The sequence below is a fragment of the Rutidosis leptorrhynchoides genome, chromosome 9 (assembly GCF_046630445.1).
Source record: "Rutidosis leptorrhynchoides isolate AG116_Rl617_1_P2 chromosome 9, CSIRO_AGI_Rlap_v1, whole genome shotgun sequence".
Taxonomy (NCBI): domain Eukaryota; kingdom Viridiplantae; phylum Streptophyta; class Magnoliopsida; order Asterales; family Asteraceae; genus Rutidosis; species Rutidosis leptorrhynchoides.
Window position 1 is genome coordinate 332,536,787 of NC_092341.1, and position 20,324 is coordinate 332,557,110.

The following is a 20,324-nucleotide window of genomic DNA, read 5'->3' on the forward strand; positions in this document are numbered from 1 at the left end:
AGTCAAAGTCAACCGAAAGTCAACTCAAAAGTCAACCTTGGTCAAACATAGTCAACATTAATTTTAAAAGTGTAAGTTATAATAATAACATAGGTTATAATGTTATTTAAAGTCAAAAGTGTATAATAATGTCTTAACATAAGTTTAATTAAATAACATGAATTATTAAAGTTAATATAAGTTGAAATGTTATAATTAGTATAACATAAGTATTTAATTAATTAATTAAATGTCAATCATAATATAAATATTATTAATTTATAATAAATTTTAAATCATATCATAAGTATTATTAATTAATAATGAATTATTAATCATATCATAAGTTTCTAATTAAAATTATTAAATCATAAGTATTTAATAATTAAGTCATAATTAAATAATAATTAAGTCTTATAATAATTAAATAATTATTTAATCTTTATTATAAGTCTTATAATAATTTCTCATAATTAAATTTAATACTTATCATAAGTATTTTCCTTTAATAATAAAAGTATTACTAATCATAAGTTTAATTAAAATGTTAATTAAATTATAATTAATAATTAAATAATATAATAAATATTTATATCATAAGTTTTAAATAATAATAATTACTTCTTTTATCTTAAGTAATTAATTAATAATGAATTCCATAAATTTTATCATAAGTTTAATCATTAACCATAAGTTTTAAGTTTAAAAGTTCGCCGGGTCGTATCTTGAGCCCCGGGTGTCGGTTTCGGGCAAGCCACATATGTAACTTCACCTACTCAAACCACCCGACACATTTATGAACTCAAGAACACTCCAAGAACAGTCCCTAGGTCGTGGATATCAGCCATGACATCAATTGGGAAAATCATTTTACTCAAAATAGTAATTCGGGCAAAACGGGTGAACCGTGGCTCGGATTTAGGTGACCCGAACACGAATATTCGTCTCACCATCAGTCCTAACCAAATGAGGCACCCTAAAGACACCAAGGATGGTCACAAAGTCGGACCCAACCTTGTTCATGCCAAGAACACCTTTCAATCTTTAACAAAAACCAAATTAAGCGTATCTAGGGCTCCGGGAATCGAAACGACATGAATCCGGAGTCTAAAGTTAATGTCTTGATGAGAGGAACTCATTTATGTACTTTATTTTAACATTCATAACAGTTATATAGTCAGAATATACGAATCAAACTGCTGTCCAAAATTTACAAACCGAAAACATGAACAAACGAGTAATTCTACGCATTCAAACAACAATACAATAACTTATACACATCATACTAATCATATAACATATAAAATCAGTAAAATAATTGAAAATTCAAAAGCTAGGGTTAGGGTTTATACCCTAATCGAGAATCAAAGTATATGATCGCGTAGAGAACGAAGAGAGGAACGCGTGTATGCTATTCAATCCTTGATCCAAGTTACAATTTTAGATGATGATGGTGATGTTGGTGGTGGATGGTGACGGCACAAGGGAGAGGGGGGGAGAGGGTTTGAGAGAAAATTGCAAGTATTAGGTTTTAGGTATAACTTGCTAAAAAAAATATGGGAAACAAATGAGAAGCAAAGGGGAGTATACTCCCCCTTAGCTTCGGCCGATCCAAGGGGAGTGGGGTGGGCCCCACTAGCCCATCTCACTTAATGTTAAATTACTTTTGTCCCGAAAGCCCGAACGAACCCCGAAACGCGAAAACACGCTTACGCGATTAAAAATCTGGAAAGATAACGAACGCGCGACGAAAAATAAATATAAATACACCTATTAATAATATGACCTTAAAATATCATATTTAAAATATTTAGGATTTAAAAATCCCGAAAGCTCGACCGTTGGTTTAAAAACCGAAAAGATTCGCCGGATGGAAATCCGCGGAACGTAGAAACGTATAATTTAAAATATGAATACATATATCCACATAACACATAATAATTATTATATATATATATTATTACAAAAATAATAATATAGGTCATCGAAATGACGTGGCACACTAACAGTTAACGGTCGTTAAATAATTAACGGAAAAAGATAACGGAAAAAGTAGGGTCGTGACATATACACATATATGTATGTATTGATTATATGAGTTGTGAATAAATGGAAGAATTGTATATATATATATAAACACATATATGTAATCATGCATATATATAATTCATTCAAATGGGTCATGGTTCAAGTGGGCAAACTAATCATCACAATCCAATTAATCGCGTCGAGGTCTATACGGGCGATCGTGAATATACACTTACACATATATGTATACACAATGCCAAGTCACACAAATGGGTCAACTAGACACTAATGACCCAAATGGATCATAATTTTCCCATTTTAACCCAAATAAGCTCAAAACCCATTTAAAATATCGAAACATACATATACACCTGACACAACATCATGGACATATCACAACCAACAAATACCCATTTTGACACAATATAGTCCAAGCGGATAAAACGGGGTCAAAAGGGTGAACAAACCAATACACGAACCATAGAACAAGGGTACGGGTCATCGGGGTGTGGCCACGCCAAGCCGCCGCGCGTTATGGTGTGCAAATAGCAGCAGATTAGTAGCATAAAGGCTGCAAACAGCAGCAACAAGCTGCGAACAGCAGCATGAAATAGTAGCAGCAGCTACGCTGCTGTCCTTCAAGGTTTTACCCACCATTTTCGCTATTTCGTGCAGTGTTTTGGACTAAATAAAGGTTCTTAATCATGCACAAAACATATATACAACACTAATCCGTCAAACAACAAGTTAACATCAACACAAGATCAAGATTCGAGCAAAGAAATGCATACATACGTAGTTACAACCCAAATCTAAAACTAACAAATGGGTCAAGGCTAAAATGGCGAAACCACATTACATAACCACACTTAAACATATTCATACACTTATATAATCATAAAATCAATCAAACAGGTCAAAAGCTAGACGGTTAACCGAATAACACAAGTTACACCCATTACACAAATTAAACAAATGGTTCAAGGGTTAAACAGGCGAAAATCAAACAATAAACATTTACGCAAATGGGTCGGGTCCAAACAAGCAAATCGAACCCTTGCGTGCACCAAAAAAAACAATAAACGACACCACTGGCCGCCAACAGCCGGCTGCTGCAGTGGCAGCTATGGCAGCTACTAAACAGCAGCAACAGCAGCCATAGCTGCTACCCTCCCCCATGGTTCACCCAAAAATTGTTGTTTCTTGCAATTTCTTGTCAAATACTAACCCACAAACAATTTCTAACAATTATATAACATTAATCTAGCATAAATCAAGCACTTTCTTCCCTAATTTCAAAGATTCAAGCATCAATTCATCCATATATTCTAACTTTTATAAAAACTAACAAGAACCTCAAATAAACAAGGATACAAGCACACATTGAAGACAAACCTTTGCTAGATATTAAAGGAAGCAAGAAACCATGAATGGAGCTTCCAATTTTTAGCACCATCTTCATAACTAAGAAGCTAGGGTTCATGGTCATGGTGGTGGTGGGTTTCGTGACAGAGAAAGGAGAGGGAGAAAGACCACCACAAACTTGAGCTTGTAATTAATCATCATCTTCAATTTTAGGAACTAGGGTTCATGTAAGTGTGTGTGTGTGTGTGTGTGTGTGTGTCGATTGGAATAAGGGGAGGAGAAAGACCAAAAACAACTTACAGTAACTAAAAACAAGGGGAGGGGCAGTTTATACCTATTAAATGGGTTTTAACTCTCATTCCTGATAAAACACGGGTATTTACCAGTTTACTAAAAATCAACGCACTTAAGCTCGGTTGCCAAACGAAGTCCAAATTTAATAAACAAATACGTTCTGTGACCTTGGTAATAAAACGAACCCAATGAACTAATAATTAATTAAAAAGACTTAATAATTAATTAATTTATAAAAATGCACTTCAAACACAAAACGGTCAAAAAGGGGAAAAAATGTAAATTCCAACTAAGCCCGTGATCAGGATGTTACAAATTTACCCCCTTAAAGTGATTCCGTCCTCAGAATCTGGTCAGTCAAAGTCAACAAAGGTCACGGGTACTACAAACCATCACAACGGGACCTAAGTCATGTCACTTCTTCGGTTACACGCGTTACAAGGTTTCGTTCATTTCGGTTGGTCAAATGAAAATTCATTAGTCCGAAGTCAAACACAACTGTCCAATAATATTACTAGCCAATGTTCAAGATTCGTTATACTCTGATTTATAAGTTTACTTCCACTGTACGATACCCGAATCATTCCCCATACTCTGGTCTAGATCACCATCTTTACCACTTGCAAAAGTAATTCAATACTGAAAACCTGTCACTATCCAAAAACTGAATGAGTTAATTTCCATCCGAATCCCAACTGATAGTTAAAACACCATCTGACATTGTCATTTACAAACCATTTATCTAAGATCATAGTATAACTCACGTCATTCACCTTGTTCTGTCATCAACTTTATGGATTTCCACGAAAAGTTTCACATCAAGTCTAGGTTTACATACTTAACCCACGAATTGCTGCTAACAATTCATCACTTCATTAATCAACACAATCTGAATAACCGGTCAAAAATGATCACTTACCTCCAATTACACAAAACTAGTTAATTTTACCTGTACGGTATTGTTAAGTCGATCCAGGTTACACTGAAATTACCCAAATTTTGTAATTCAATACCCATTTCATACCCGGTATTTAAGAATTTTGTCCAAATTCTTTCAAAGGTATCGATATTTACCCAATAATTCTTTGACTAAATCGTGTTTCTGGTCAACTCAATCATAGTAGAAACGATTACCAATCAAAATTTCAAGCCCATTTAATCATTAAATCACGAATCTTGAGTAAAGGATAACCGTCATCACGTTCTGAAAGTAATTATCTAACTGTTATTTCCCTCAAATAACCTCGGTACACGCGTTTAACATTGCTAAAGTTACTTCAGAAGGATCATCAATTGATAAAATTTTGTCAAAATCCACAATTCAACTCGGTCTAAACAAAAATTTCGCAAAGTCTAGGTACATCACATATGTCATTATCACGTTAGAAGAGTCAACAGTCTGTCAAAATCCTTCAAAAGTTACTATAAATTGTCAATTAGGTCTAATCCATCAATCGCTACATCTCCTCCGACTCCCAACTCCCGAAACTACTTTATGATTTACCATGATGTATTTCCGTTGGCCAGACGTAATACATCATCCCATATCATACTTTCATTTCTAGCATTTCGGAGCAAGATCCTAATTAAGTCCGTCAATCCATTGCAGTCTATTTTCTCTAGTCACTGCTAGTTATAATCCACTAATAACAAATATTTCCCTAAAACATATGGTTTCTACCTTTGTTACACGATTACAACCATCGCGATATATTAACACGTCCATCACAGTCACACTATTCAAATTTACCCAAATAATCCCCTTCGGCTAACACACTGATAGATCCTGACATTTCTATTTAAATCCTCTAAAGTCACAAATGTCAACTGACGATATGTCATACCCCCAAATAGGGCCGGGGAAATATGACTTCACAATATCACAACACAAGTATGTATAAACGAGAACGACTCTTTATGAGACGTTTTAATTAAAAACCAATGTATAATAAGCAGCGGAAAGTATTAAGTCATTACAATAGGTGTTCTAATGCAATAATATGAATGTATAAATGCGGACTCCAAAAGCAGCAAAGTCCGAATAGCAACTAATCTTTAGCAATCTTCACCTGAGACAAAACATGCTTAAAGTGTCAACCAAAAATGGTTGAGTGAACAACATAGGTTTATCAATAATAACCAAGTTTTTAGACCACAAGATTTAATTATAAAGTTTAATCAGTTCGGTAGTAGTGCTGGTGTATATGATATCGAAACTAACCATAAGTTACCCTAAACACATCACGTTCGTGTCGTGAATCATTATTATGTAGCCATTGACCAACGGTCATCCGGATAGAGACGTCACTCTCAATAGTGCTATTCACAATAACTAAGCTTTCCTTTATACGTAGCAATTAACGATATCATGGTAGGGATTTAGCATGAATCAAAGCATGTTAGCACAGTTTGAACTAATCAAATTAAAGTTTTCGAGTACTTGTGTCTATGCGTAAAACAGTTTAAAAGCAAGCATGTGTCTCACCCCAAAAGTTGTAAAACAGTTAAGAAATAGTAAAAAGAGGGGCTATGAAGTTCACCTTAATAGCAAGTAGATATTCCACGCAAGTAGTAAGAACAGAGTGTAAGCCAAGATCTCAACCTAGAGATATAATGTTCAATTAATTAATGTCTAATAGACATAAAGCTTGTTTATTAATATAGCAAACTATATTAACAGTGACCATTTTCGAGAAATGTTGTATTTATATAGGTGATAATATACTTAGTGTAAATAAGTGTTACTATATAGATATGTGTATAAGTTATACTAATAATGGTATTATTAGTCTTTAATTATTCAACTATTATGTATACTTATCATTACATGTTACATATATTATATACATTCTTTATTATTATTATTATACATGTATGTGTTCATAACTATACGATATATATATACACATTAGGTGTAGGTGTTACATATACATAAGTGTAAGATGATACATATACATATATATATATATATATATATATATATATATATATATATATATATATATATATTTATTACTTTTTATTACTATGTTTACTAACTTACATAATATACATTCATACATACATACACATGTACATATACATACATATATACACATACATATACACGTATGTATATTTCTACATATACACACACATATATATATACAGTGTATACATGCACATACGTACGTATGCATGCATGCATGCACGTACACCATGATCATAATTACTTTACTAATTCATAACCATAACCTTTTATCATAACAACTCATCTTAATCATCATTCATAATCTTACTAACCATATACTTTTAAGTTTACAATCCCTAATAATCATCATCATCTCCTTCATTATATCTTTTAATCACATAAAATCATAACTTTTTAACATAACAACTAATAATCTTATTAGTCATAATCAATTCGTATACATAATCTTTATCTATTTTAATCAACTTCAACACAAAGATCATGATCATAACTTAACCCTAATCTTCTTTCTTTTTTTATCATACTTAACTCATCTTCATAATCTACATCATAATCATACAACTATTATTAACTAGTTTATTAACCAAAATACTAATCTTTCATTATAACTAATTAATTAATCTCCTAGCTTACTTACATAAGATCATAATCATACCCTTATAATTATTCTTTTAACTTTTTCACCTACATAAAATCGTAAACTTCATTATATTTTATTTTTTGTTACTTTTAATTTAGAAATCAACATAATCTTTTATGATACTTTTAACTTAATAACTAATCATAATCTTTCTTGCATAACTCATACTTTATTCATTACTTAATCTTAATACATAACATAATACTTATAACAATAGACTTAAAGGATTTAACTAGGGTTTATAGGATACCTTAACAAGATTGAAGACTAAGGATTGATGATGAATATGGTACGAAAAAAAATAGAAGCCAAGCAGCAGTAAACAACGACCCAAAAGGAGATCTTTTTGGGTTCAATCTGGTTCGGCAGAAGGCAGTAGCACAACAACAATACAGCAGCAACTTTGCAGCACAATGGGATGATTCTTGGACTGTCTTGATCACGTACAGAACCAGCAAGAAATAGAAGGAAATGCAGCAGGTTTTGGTGATGATAACTTGGGCTGTTGAGATGGCGAAACAGGAGAAAGAACAAGGAGTAATGCAGCAATTCTAACGACCCGTCCTAATCCATCTGGACGAATACTTTACATTTGGTTACATCGCGATGTACTTGACCTCTATATGATACATAATATAAACATTGCATTCGTTTTTAAAAGACAAACTTTCTTTACATTGAAAGTTGACGGCATGCATACCATTTCATAATATATCCAACTATAATTGACTTAATAATAATCTTGATGAACTCAACGACTCGAATGCAACATCTTTTGAAATATGTCATGAATGACTCCAAGTAATATCTCTAAAATGAGCAAATGCACAGCGGAAGATTTCTTTCATACCTGAGAATAAACATGCTTTAAAGTGTCAACCAAAAGGTTGGTGAGTTCATTAGTTTATCATAAACGATCATTTTCATCATTTTAATAGACCACAAGAATTTCATTTCCAGTTCTCATAAATATACGTCCCACGCATAGAGACAAAAATAATCATTCATATGGATTGAACACCTGGTAACCGACATTAATAATATGCATATAAGAATATCCCCTATCATTCCGGGAAATCCTTCAGACATGATAAAAACAACATCGAAGTACTAAAGCATCTGGTACTTTGGATGGGGTTCGTTAGGCCCAATAGATCTATCTTTAGGATTCGCGTCAATTAGGCGTGCACTAATTCTCAAAATTAGTGATGTTCCCTAATTCTTAGGCTACCAAGCTAAAAGGGGCATTTTCGGCTTCGATCATTCACCCATATAATGTAGTTTTAATTACTTGTGTCTATTTCGTAAAACATTTATAAAAATTGCGCATGTATTCTCAGCCCAAAAAATATAAAGGGTAAAAAGGCAAATGAAACTCACGATACTGTATTTTGTAGTAAAAATACATATGACGACATTGAACAATGCAGGATTGGCCTCGGATTCACGAACCTATATCATTTGTATATATATTAAAACATATACTCGAAATCGAACAATTACAACTTCATATATTATGTAATTAATTTGTATATATATTTATAAAATGATTATTACCTATATATATATATATATATATATATTAAAAATACTTAAGTTATTATATATGGATATTTATATAAAGATTATTAAAGATTATTAATATACCTATAAGTATATCTTATATACATAATAATATATAATGTTAGTAATAGTAAATAAAAGTTGTATTTGATTATGATGATAATATTAATAATAATGATAATAACAGTAGTTTATAATAAAATAAATAGTCTAATAGTAATGGTAATGAAAATAATAATTTTGATAATAATACCTAATATTTACTAATAATAATAACTATAACAGTCTTATTTCTAGTGATAGTCTTAGTAATAATAATTTTGTTAATAATAATAATAAAAATAAATATTCTAAAATGATACTAATAATAATGTTAAGGATAATTATAATAGTTTGTATTATTTTCGTACCAACAATAATAAAAATAATCCTATTCTTAATAACACTTATAATAATAATAACGATGGTAAACATTAATAATCTTGTAAAAATAATAATTTCGATAATGATACTAATATTAATCCTAAATGATAATAATAATACTTACAATAATATTAGTAGTAAAAATATTAGTAATCTTAATGTTAATACTAATGATTTTAATAATAATTATAGTTATGAAAATATTAATAACAACAATTATGCTACTTATAATAATAATTATAATACTAATAAGAATAATAACAATAATAATCATAATAACAATTATAATCATAATAATAACTAATAATAATAATAATAATATTAAACATAATAATAATAATAATAATAATAATAATAATAATAATAATAATAATAATAATAATAATAATAATAATAATAATAATAATAATAATAATAATAATAATAATAATAATAATAATAAAACTAAGATAAAAGGTTATACCCATTAAAAAGATTTTTCTAAAAAGAGTGGCAGCTACAAGACTCGAACCCGTGACCATTTGCTAACCCGACTCTCTCACAAAACGTTCTACTTGTTTCTCTGATTCATTCTAACAATTAAATTATATAACCCATATATATATTTTGTGCTCATAATCTTTCTTCACTTTCAGCTTAAAATCGAACAGTGTACAATACTGGTTACCATAGAATCGTATATTAAATTTTAAGGCTTAAGATAAATACTGAAATGATTACTAATCGATTAAATCAGTTTACAACAGAAAATAAAACAAAAAAATGCTGAAACAGACCATTTAAAACACGTTTCATCTTTAAATCAAATTCGAAATTCAAGAATGTTTTAGACTATGAATCCTGAACGAAAAAGATGTTAAATCATCATTAGAAACTTTCTCCATCCTCAATTGAACTAGAAACATCCAATTGATTATGAATTTTTATCAAGAACAAATATTTTGACTTTTTAGAAAATACCTTTGCCCTCAAAATTCTTACTCGATATCAGGAATTGAGATATGAGACTTTGAGAAAGTTTCAGTATAAGATTACAAACACAACTGCATTTATACCTTTTGAGATTGGAATCGAATTTGGGTTTTTGATGAAAAGTCAATGGTACAGGGGAACCGACGGGTTTCTTCTTTATTTTCTTTTTTAATTGATCAATTTGCAGTAGATGAATGAATGTATAAGTTGTTGAAATCTAATGTATCACTTTAACAACTAATTTGGATTCATTTAACAAGTGTGATCGACAGATTCAATTTACCCCGTACAGACAGAAATAGTAATAAAGAGAATAAAAAGTTGAAAGTGAGATTATACTGTTTTTGTATATGTTATCAAACAAATCTTATATTGTTATCCAGATTAGAGACATAATATATATCTTGATCGTGATCTATAACAAACTGCACGATTTTTCTGTATTTAAGGACTTATTTCAATTAATAAAAATAATTAAGTATTATATTAATAATAATTCTAATAATGTTAATAATACTTATTAGATTAATAATAATAATAAGAACAAATAATAATAATTAATAAAACTGATTTTTTTTATCTGATTTAAAAATAATGATATATAAATATAATTTAATTATTAATAATATGACATAACTTGTTATTAATTATAAAAGTACTAATAAATAATAATAATATTGATAATAATAGAAAAAAAATGATAATTTGACAATATGATTTATCAATAACAATAATGATAAATATGATAATACTAATAATAATAATAATATAGCATATTACATGTATCAAATCTGTTATTAATAATAATAATGAAAGTATTAATAATTTTAATATATTAATTATATTCAAACTTGTAATCTAATATAATACCATTTATTATTTATGTAAGATTATGTTATATGATGACATTTACTGAACAGTTAAAATTTATATATCCTATATATGTAATTAATAGAAATCATATTTAGTTTCATAATAACGTATACTGAATATTTAATATTTACATAATCCTATATTAGTATGTAATTGTGTTTGCATATTAGTTTCATGTAAATATGAATACATTAATAATGATTTATATACATAACCATTATATATCCATTTACTATATTATATTATTTCGTAATAGAAATATATATTAAAAGTTTCAACACATAATATTTATATCACTTATATATATGTATATTACAATATATATATATATATAATGATATATATATATATATATATATATATATATATATATATATATATAAACTCATTTTAAATTACACTTAGTTATTTTTGTATCTTATTTTATATATTTAATTCAAATGTTTAAATTCTATTTTATAATTTCAAAATATTATATATATATATATATATATATATATATATATATATATATATATATATATATACATATTTATTTGCAAACTATAGTTCGTGAATCGTCGGAGATGGTCAAAGTCAAATGCATTCATGGAAAAAGTTCAAACATTATGAGACTCAGTTCAATAGACTTTGCTTATCGTGTCGAAATCATATAAGATTAAGTTTAAATTTGGTCGGAAATTCCCGGGTCATCACAGTACCTACCCGTTAAAGAAAATTCGTCCCGAAATTTGAGTAAGGTGGTCATGGCTAACAATAAAAATGTTTTCATGACGAATATGAGTTGATAAATTGAGTTTTATCATCATTGAGTAATATGGAAAAAAATAATTCGATTATTCGAAGAGTACGAATGAAGTTATCACCAAAGAGTGAAATAGGAAAGTAAAGATTCATTTTAACTTTTGACAGAGTCAGGGTTGAATTCCGGAATTCAAGGGATTTAAAGAAAATCTTCGAAATCTAAAAGATTTGATTCTTCGGCGAGCAAGGAAATTAAGATCTCTATAATTAAATACGATGATCTGCCTCGATTACTCTGTCTGATATTTTCATTATAAATTAAATTCTTCCGTTCCATTATTCTCACCATTCCTATACTTTCTTTCTTAGTTCATACATCCAAAAGATCGTAAAAATGCTTAATCCCGTTCTAATCCCTAATATTTTCCTAATTATCATTTCTGTCATCCCTCTTTTCAATCTTCCACGAGAAAAATCTGTTTACTTTTAATATAACCTTGGGGTGATACTATTCTTAATTATGCCGTGTCTTTATATTGCTATTCCTATTAATACCCACGGTCTGTAACTTTCGTGTTGTTATTGAGCTTTATATTTTTTTTTATATTTTGAAGCTCTTTGCCTTTTTATTATCCTCCCAACCTCTAGTAAAGTGAGTAATGGTCCAGAATTCGTAAATATGGAATTTCGGATAAACATCATGTTCTGAATAAGAAAAAAAAATGTATTATCACGATTTGATTTGTCAAATTACCAAAATCACTGAGAATAGAACTATCAAGAATATACTTTATTGATATGTTCAGAAGTTAAGTAGAATGAAAGAGTTATGCAACATGGCACATGATGACGTTATGATATGTGAATCATCACGTCCCACTAGAAACTCAGCATGACTTATTGTAATATAATCACGTTGATCAAGTGTCATTATATTATACTAATTCATGCATCAATTTCTTTACATTTCTCCTGAATTCATTCATAAATTAAACTTAGATTTTACAGGAGTTTCCAATACAATGAAACACAGGAAGCACGAAGAGGTATATAATTTCGGACAAGAATATTTATGAAAATATCCTCAGAAATATCGAAGATATTTATGATGATATTTTAGAATTTTCAAGTTCGAAGGTTGATGAAGAAAAATTTTCCGCAAGATTTTAACATGACTTAGGAGCAAGATATTCTCTAAAGATTTCAACGGATCCAGAATTACCTGGATTCTTTGAATATAGGGTATAGTCCTTGTATTTGTCCTTAGTCTCCTTAGTGGTTAGCTCAATCCGTTTTTTAGTTCCAACTTTTCTGAGCTTTTCCAACATACTATTCCTTATCATCAAACTTATGATGATTAAGGTCGTTTTCGGTTGTCTACGGTTTCTGCTGCTTCATTCAACTTTTTCAACATTCAGAGTATTGATTTGTAGACTGAGTGCTTTTCAGAATTTCAGAATGAAAGATCATAATTCTTAAGAGATAAATGTTATACATATAACTGTTGATGTAGATATGATGTAAGTTTTCAAAGTACCGATTGCTGATTCTCGGTAATTGGTATGACAGTTCTCGTTACAAGATGTCGATGAGTTCATGATAAGGCTTCATTAGATAAGTATAGTGATTTATTGGAGAGTTTTTAGTCAAAGCGCAACGAGGTTGCTGGTACGTCTGCTGGTAATGTGGTGGAATATAAGAGGTTCTCCGGTACGATGAGGAAGGGGCAAATGTATATATAAAAGTTATAATAAGACTTATTCGAATGAAAAGTTGAAATTGATTTGCTGAAGCTGTGACAAAATTGGCTACTTTGGAAAGGGGATTGCAAAGTGATTTTCGGTAATACAAATATGTGTTAAACGTTTACTCAAGTTCTGAGTGTTTTCAAGTGCATAACTATATACATCAATCTCTTCTTATGTAGATGAAGTGCGATTGATTCATCCTCCCGATTGAGGTATTTTTGAGAATCACGAAAGGTTTGAACGCAGATTGTAATCGTCAAGATACAAATGAGGTTTAAGATGAAATCAAGTGGCAAACTTGAAGAATTATTTAGTTTAATATGTTATAATCAGTATTTTAATTCATTTTAATTGTCCAATATCATTTGTCCACAGTCGATAGTCCATAGTTAACAGTCCAATCATTCATATATAGTTTAATATATAATATTCGAATTAATTAATACGTATCGTGACCCGTGTACATGTCTCAGACTCGATCACAACTCAAAGTATATATATTATTGTAGAATCAACCTCAACCCTGTATATAGAACTCAATCATTACTGCATATAGAGTGTCTATGGTTATTCCAAATAATATATATATATATGCGTCGATATGATATGTCAAAACCTTGTATACGTGTCCCGATATTTAAAGTGCGTAAAAATAAATAACAGAAATTAAATGATGATAAATAAAGTGCGTAAAGTAAATAACAGAAATTAAATGACGATAAATAAAATTGTGAGAATGTAAATTGCGATAATTAAATTACGATAAATAAAATTCGATAATTAAATGTACAATAAGGAATTAACAGTTAGCTAGGAACAGTTAGCTAGGATTTTGTTAGCGTGAATTCTTAACAAAATTTCTCATAGTTAATTTGTTTGTTTCTAACAAATTTTATTTTGTCCAATGTTTTCTTCATTATGCCACTTGTCGGATTCTGATAGGTCAAAATCCAAATATGAAATTGAATGAAAATGGTTATTCTGTGGTGAATAGATACGTATATCGATGGATGTAAGTAGGATAGTAAACGACTGTTGAATCAGCTTCAAAGAATGTACAGTGTAACTTATTAATGTAAAATCTGAATATTCCTCGGGTATTACCTACCCGTTAAAATATTTTCGCAATTAACACTTTGTACGAAAGAATTTTTAATTACAATCTTTATGAAAACATATATACATATGTATTTTATTCAGATGTAATCATGGATTCATTGAGTTAATATGATATTAAACTCATTTGGTTTACCGTTAGATCTAGAATACACAATCTCTAAAACATTTAGAGATTACTTAATCGCCATGAAGAACGAAGATAATTGATGTAGAATGATACGTAGAACGATGATTATACTTGAGGTACAGAATGAGATGTTGAGGTGTGTGATGTTGAACTTGGGTTGTTGGTGGTACTGGTATTGATGTTGGTGCTGGTGAGGTTGCTGAAGTTGGTAAATTTTACATCAAATTCTCCAAAGTCATTACTCTAGCGTGAAATTCGTTGACTTCTTCTATTATTCCGGGATGATTGTCGGTCGGAACGAGCGGATGAATAAGGTTTAGAATTATGGATAGAATATAATCGTGTCGAGCTACTCTGGAAATGAAAATGAAGATGGTGTTTTGAACTGGTTCGGCGGTAAGTGCTTCAGGTTCTTCGCCAAGAGGGCAATGTGGTGGATGGAAGAGATCACCTTCTTCTTGTCTCCAATGATTGAGAAGGCTACGAACCCATCAGATGAATTGGGGATGGCTGATTGGTTTATTCATTCTGGTGATGCTGCTTCCAGAGCTTAGGTGAACATCCATGTCGGAATAGTTATCGAAATCTGAGGGACTTGAACTGGTTGAGGGATTCATCTCGTACGAGCAGGTGAAGGATTTTCGATAAGAAACAGATTATAGGATGTAGATTAGTACCCTGAAATACATAATTTACATATGCATATATAATACTAAAATCCCATAAGTTACGGAGGAATCTACGGAAGTTATCAGGCAAAGTCTACAGTAACAGATATGCTAAGATATGAATTGGCAGATACGCTAAGATATGAATTTTGTCTATACACTATTCATGCAATCATTGCAGTAAGATGTGTCTAGACTAAGAATGATAAGCAGGTAATTTCCTAAGGATGATAAGCAGATGATTTCCGACTAGAAATGATAAGCAAAACTTTTGACATGCAGACACGGTCGAAGTCCAGACTCACTAATGTATCTAAACAACTATCAGTTAGACACACTAATGTAAGACCTGGTTCGCTAAGACCACCGCTTTGATACCAACTCTAATTCAGTTGGGGACACCACACGTCTGTAGTGACCCGAACTTTTCCATGTTTATATATATTAATTGAGATTAATATTTACATGATTAAATGTTTCCAACATGTTAAACAATCAAACTTGTTAAGACTTGATTAATTGAAATATGTTTCATATAGACAATTGACCACCCAAGTTGACCGGTGATTCACGAACGTTAAAACTTGTAAAAACTATACGATGACATATATATGGTTATATATATAGTTAACATGTTTTTATTATAAGTATGTATCTCATTAGGTATTTTAACAATGAGTTATATACATAAAAATGAGACTATTAATTTAAGAAACTCGAAAACGATATATATAACGATTATCGTTATAATAACGTCTTACTAGGTACATATGAATCATATTAAGATATTGATACACTTGGTTAATTATGTTAAATGATAAGTAAATATATTATTAAGTGTATTAACAATGAAATACATATGTAAAAATAAGACTACTAACTTAATGATTTCGAAACGAGACATATATGTAACGATTATCGTTGTAACGACATTTAACTGTATATACATCATACTGAGATATATTATATATCATAATATCATGATAATATAACAATTTTACATCTAATTTGTTATAATAAACAATGGGTTAACAACATTCAACAAGATCGTTAACCTAAAGGTTTCAAAACAACATTTACATGTAACGACTAACGATGACTTAACGACTCAGTTAAAATGTATATACATGTAGTGTTTTAATATGTATTCATACACTTTTGAAAGACTTCAAGACACTTATCAAAATACTTCTACTTAACAAAAATGCTTACAATTACATCCTCGTTCAGTTTCATCAACAATTCTACTCGTATGCACCCGTATTCGTACTCGTACAATACACAGCTTTTAGATGTATGTACTATTGGTATATACACTCCAATGATCAGCTCTTAGCAGCCCATGTGAGTCACCTAACACATGTGGGAACCATCATTTGGCAACTAGCATGAAATATCTCATAAAATTACAAAAATATGAGTAATCATTCATGACTTATTTACATGAAAACAAAATTACATATCCTTTATATCTAATCCATACACCAACGACCAAAAACACCTACAAACACTTTCATTCTTCAATTTTATTCATCTAATTGATCTCTCTCAAGTTCTATCTTCAAGTTCTAAGTGTTCTTCATATATTTTACAAGTTCTAGTTACATAAAATCAAGAATACTTTCAAGTTTGCTAGCTCACTTCCAATCTTGTAAGGTGATCATCCAACCTCAAGAAATCTTTGTTTCTTACAGTAGGTTATCATTCTAATATAAGGTAATAATCATATTCAAACTTTGGTTCAATTTCTATAACTATAACAATCTTATTTCAAGTGATGATCTTACTTGAACTTGTTTTCGTGTCATGATTCTGCTTCAAGAACTTCGAGCCATCCAAGGATCCGTTGAAACTAGATCCATTTTTCACTTTTCCAGTAGGTTTATCCAAGGAACTTAAGGTAGTAATGATGTTCATAACATCATTCGATTCATACATATAAAGCTATCTTATTCGAAGGTTTAAACTTGTAATCACTAGAACATAGTTTAGTTAATTCTAAACTTGTTCGCAAACAAAAGTTAATCCTTCTAACTTGAATTTTAAAATCAACTAAACACATGTTCTATATCTATATGATATGCTAACTTAATGATTTAAAACCTGGAAACACGAAAAACACCGTAAAACCGGATTTACGCCGTCGTAGTAACACCGCGGGCTGTTTTGGGTTAGTTAATTAAAAACTATGATAAACTTTGATTTAAAAGTTGTTATTCTGAGAAAATGATTTTTATTATGAACATGAAACTATATCCAAAAATTATGGTTAAACTCAAAGTGGAAGTATGTTTTCTAAAATGGTCATCTAGACGTCGTTCTTTCGACTGAAATGACTACCTTTACAAAAACGACTTGTAACTTATTTTTCCGACTATAAACCTATACTTTTTCTGTTTAGATTCATAAAATAGAGTTCAATATGAAACCATAGCAATTTGATTCACTCAAAACGGATTTAAAATGAAGAAGTTATGGGTAAAACAAGATTGGATAATTTTTCTCATTTTAGCTACGTGAAAATTGGTAACAAATCTATTCCAACCATAACTTAATCAACTTGTATTGTATATTATGTAATCTTGAGATACCATAGACACGTATACAATGTTTCGACCTATCATGTCGACACATCTATATATATTTCGGAACAACCATAGACACTCTATATGTGAATGTTGGAGTTAGCTATACAGGGTTGAGGTTGATTCCAAAATATATATAGTTTGAGTTGTGATCAATACTGAGATACGTATACACTGGGTCGTGGATTGATTCAAGATAATATTTATCAATTTATTTCTGTACATCTAACTGTGGACAACTAGTTGTAGGTTACTAACGAGGACAGCTGACTTAATAAACTTAAAACATCAAAATATATTAAAAGTGTTGTAAATATATTTTGAACATACTTTAATATATATGTATATATTGTTATAGGTTCGTGAATCAACAGTGGCCAAGTCTTACTTCCCGACGAAGTAAAAATCTGTGAAAGTGAGTTATAGTCCCACTTTTAAAATCTAATATTTTTGGGATGAGAATACATGCAGGTTTTATAAATGATTTACAAAATAGACACAAGTACGTGAAACTACATTCTATGGTTGAATTATCGAAATCGAATATGCCCCTTTTTATTAAGTCTGGTAATCTAAGAATTAGGGAACAGACACCCTAATTGACGCGAATCCTAAAGATAGATCTATTGGGCCTAACAAACCCCATCCAAAGTACCGGATGCTTTAGTACTTCAAAATTTATATCATATCCGAAGGGTGTCCCGGAATGATGGGGATATTCTTATATATGCATCTTGTTATTGTCGGTTACCAGGTGTTCACCATATGAATGATTTTTATCTCTATGTATGGGATGTGTATTGAAATATGAAATCTTGTGGTCTATTGTTACGATTTGATATATATAGGTTAAACCTATAACTCACCAACATTTTTGTTGACGTTTAAAGCATGTTTATTCTCAGGTGAATACTAAGAGCTTCCGCTGTTGCATACTAAAATAAGGACAAGATTTGGAGTCCATGTTTGTATGATATTGTGTAAAAACTGCATTCAAGAAACTGATTTCGATGTAACATATTTGTATTGTAAACCATTATGTAATGGTCGTGTGTAAACAAGATATTTTAGATTATCATTATTTGATAATCTACGTAAAGCTTTTTAAACCTTTATTTATGAAATAAAGGTTATGGTTTGTTTTAAAAATGAATGCAGTCTTTGAAAAACGTCTCATATAGAGGTCAAAACCTCGCAACGAAATCAATTAATATGGAACGTTTTTAATCAATAAGAACGGGACATTTCAGTTGGTATCCGAGCGTTGGTCTTAGAGAACCAGAATTTTTCATTAGTATGTCTTATCGAGTTTGTTAGGATGCATTAGTGAGTCTGGACTTCGACCGTGTTTACTTGAAAAATGATTGCTTAACAAATTTTGTTGGAAACTATATATTTTTAACATGTGAATATTATGTGATATATTAATCTCTTAACGCGTTTGATATTATGTGATAGATGTCTACCTCTAGAACAAGTCCCATTGACTCATCTAATAATAATGAAGAGTCAAATGTAAATTGGTATGATTCGTGGACTGATTCACAAGTTCCCGAAGAGGAACCGGAAGAAGAGTCGGAACCGGAAGAAGAATCGGAACCGGAAGAAGAATCGGAACCGGATGAAGAAATAGAACCGGTGGGGGAAATAATAAAACGGTTAAGTAAAAGAAAATCCTCAACCAACCGACCAAGGTTAATTATGGTCAATGGTGTTTCCGCCAAGGAAGCAAAATATTGGGAGGATTACCAATTCTCTGATGAATCGGATTCCGACGAGAATTCCGATGATGTTATAGAAATTACCCCAACTGAATTTAAAAAGGCAAAAGAAAATAATAAGGGAAAGGGCATAAAAATAGAGAAATCTAATTCCAACCCCGATGAACTTTATATGTATCGTCAACGCCCGAAGTCCTTAAGTTGTAACAATGACCCGGGAACCTCTAAACCACTAGGTTTTTCTAAACCAATGTGGACAACGACGGCTCGTATTAGGGGAACATCATATATCCCTAGAAACTTGGCAAAACGAACCAAAACCGAAGAAGAAGAAACGAGCGAGTCGGAATAAGATAGTTGTATTCGTGTGGTGTAATATATGTAATATAGTGTTCTTATGCTTTATGATATATGTAAAAATTGCTTGTATTAATAAGTATTTTTTTTATGAATCTAACTCTTGTCTATTTTACAGTTTAAAAACACAAAATGGATAGACAACCC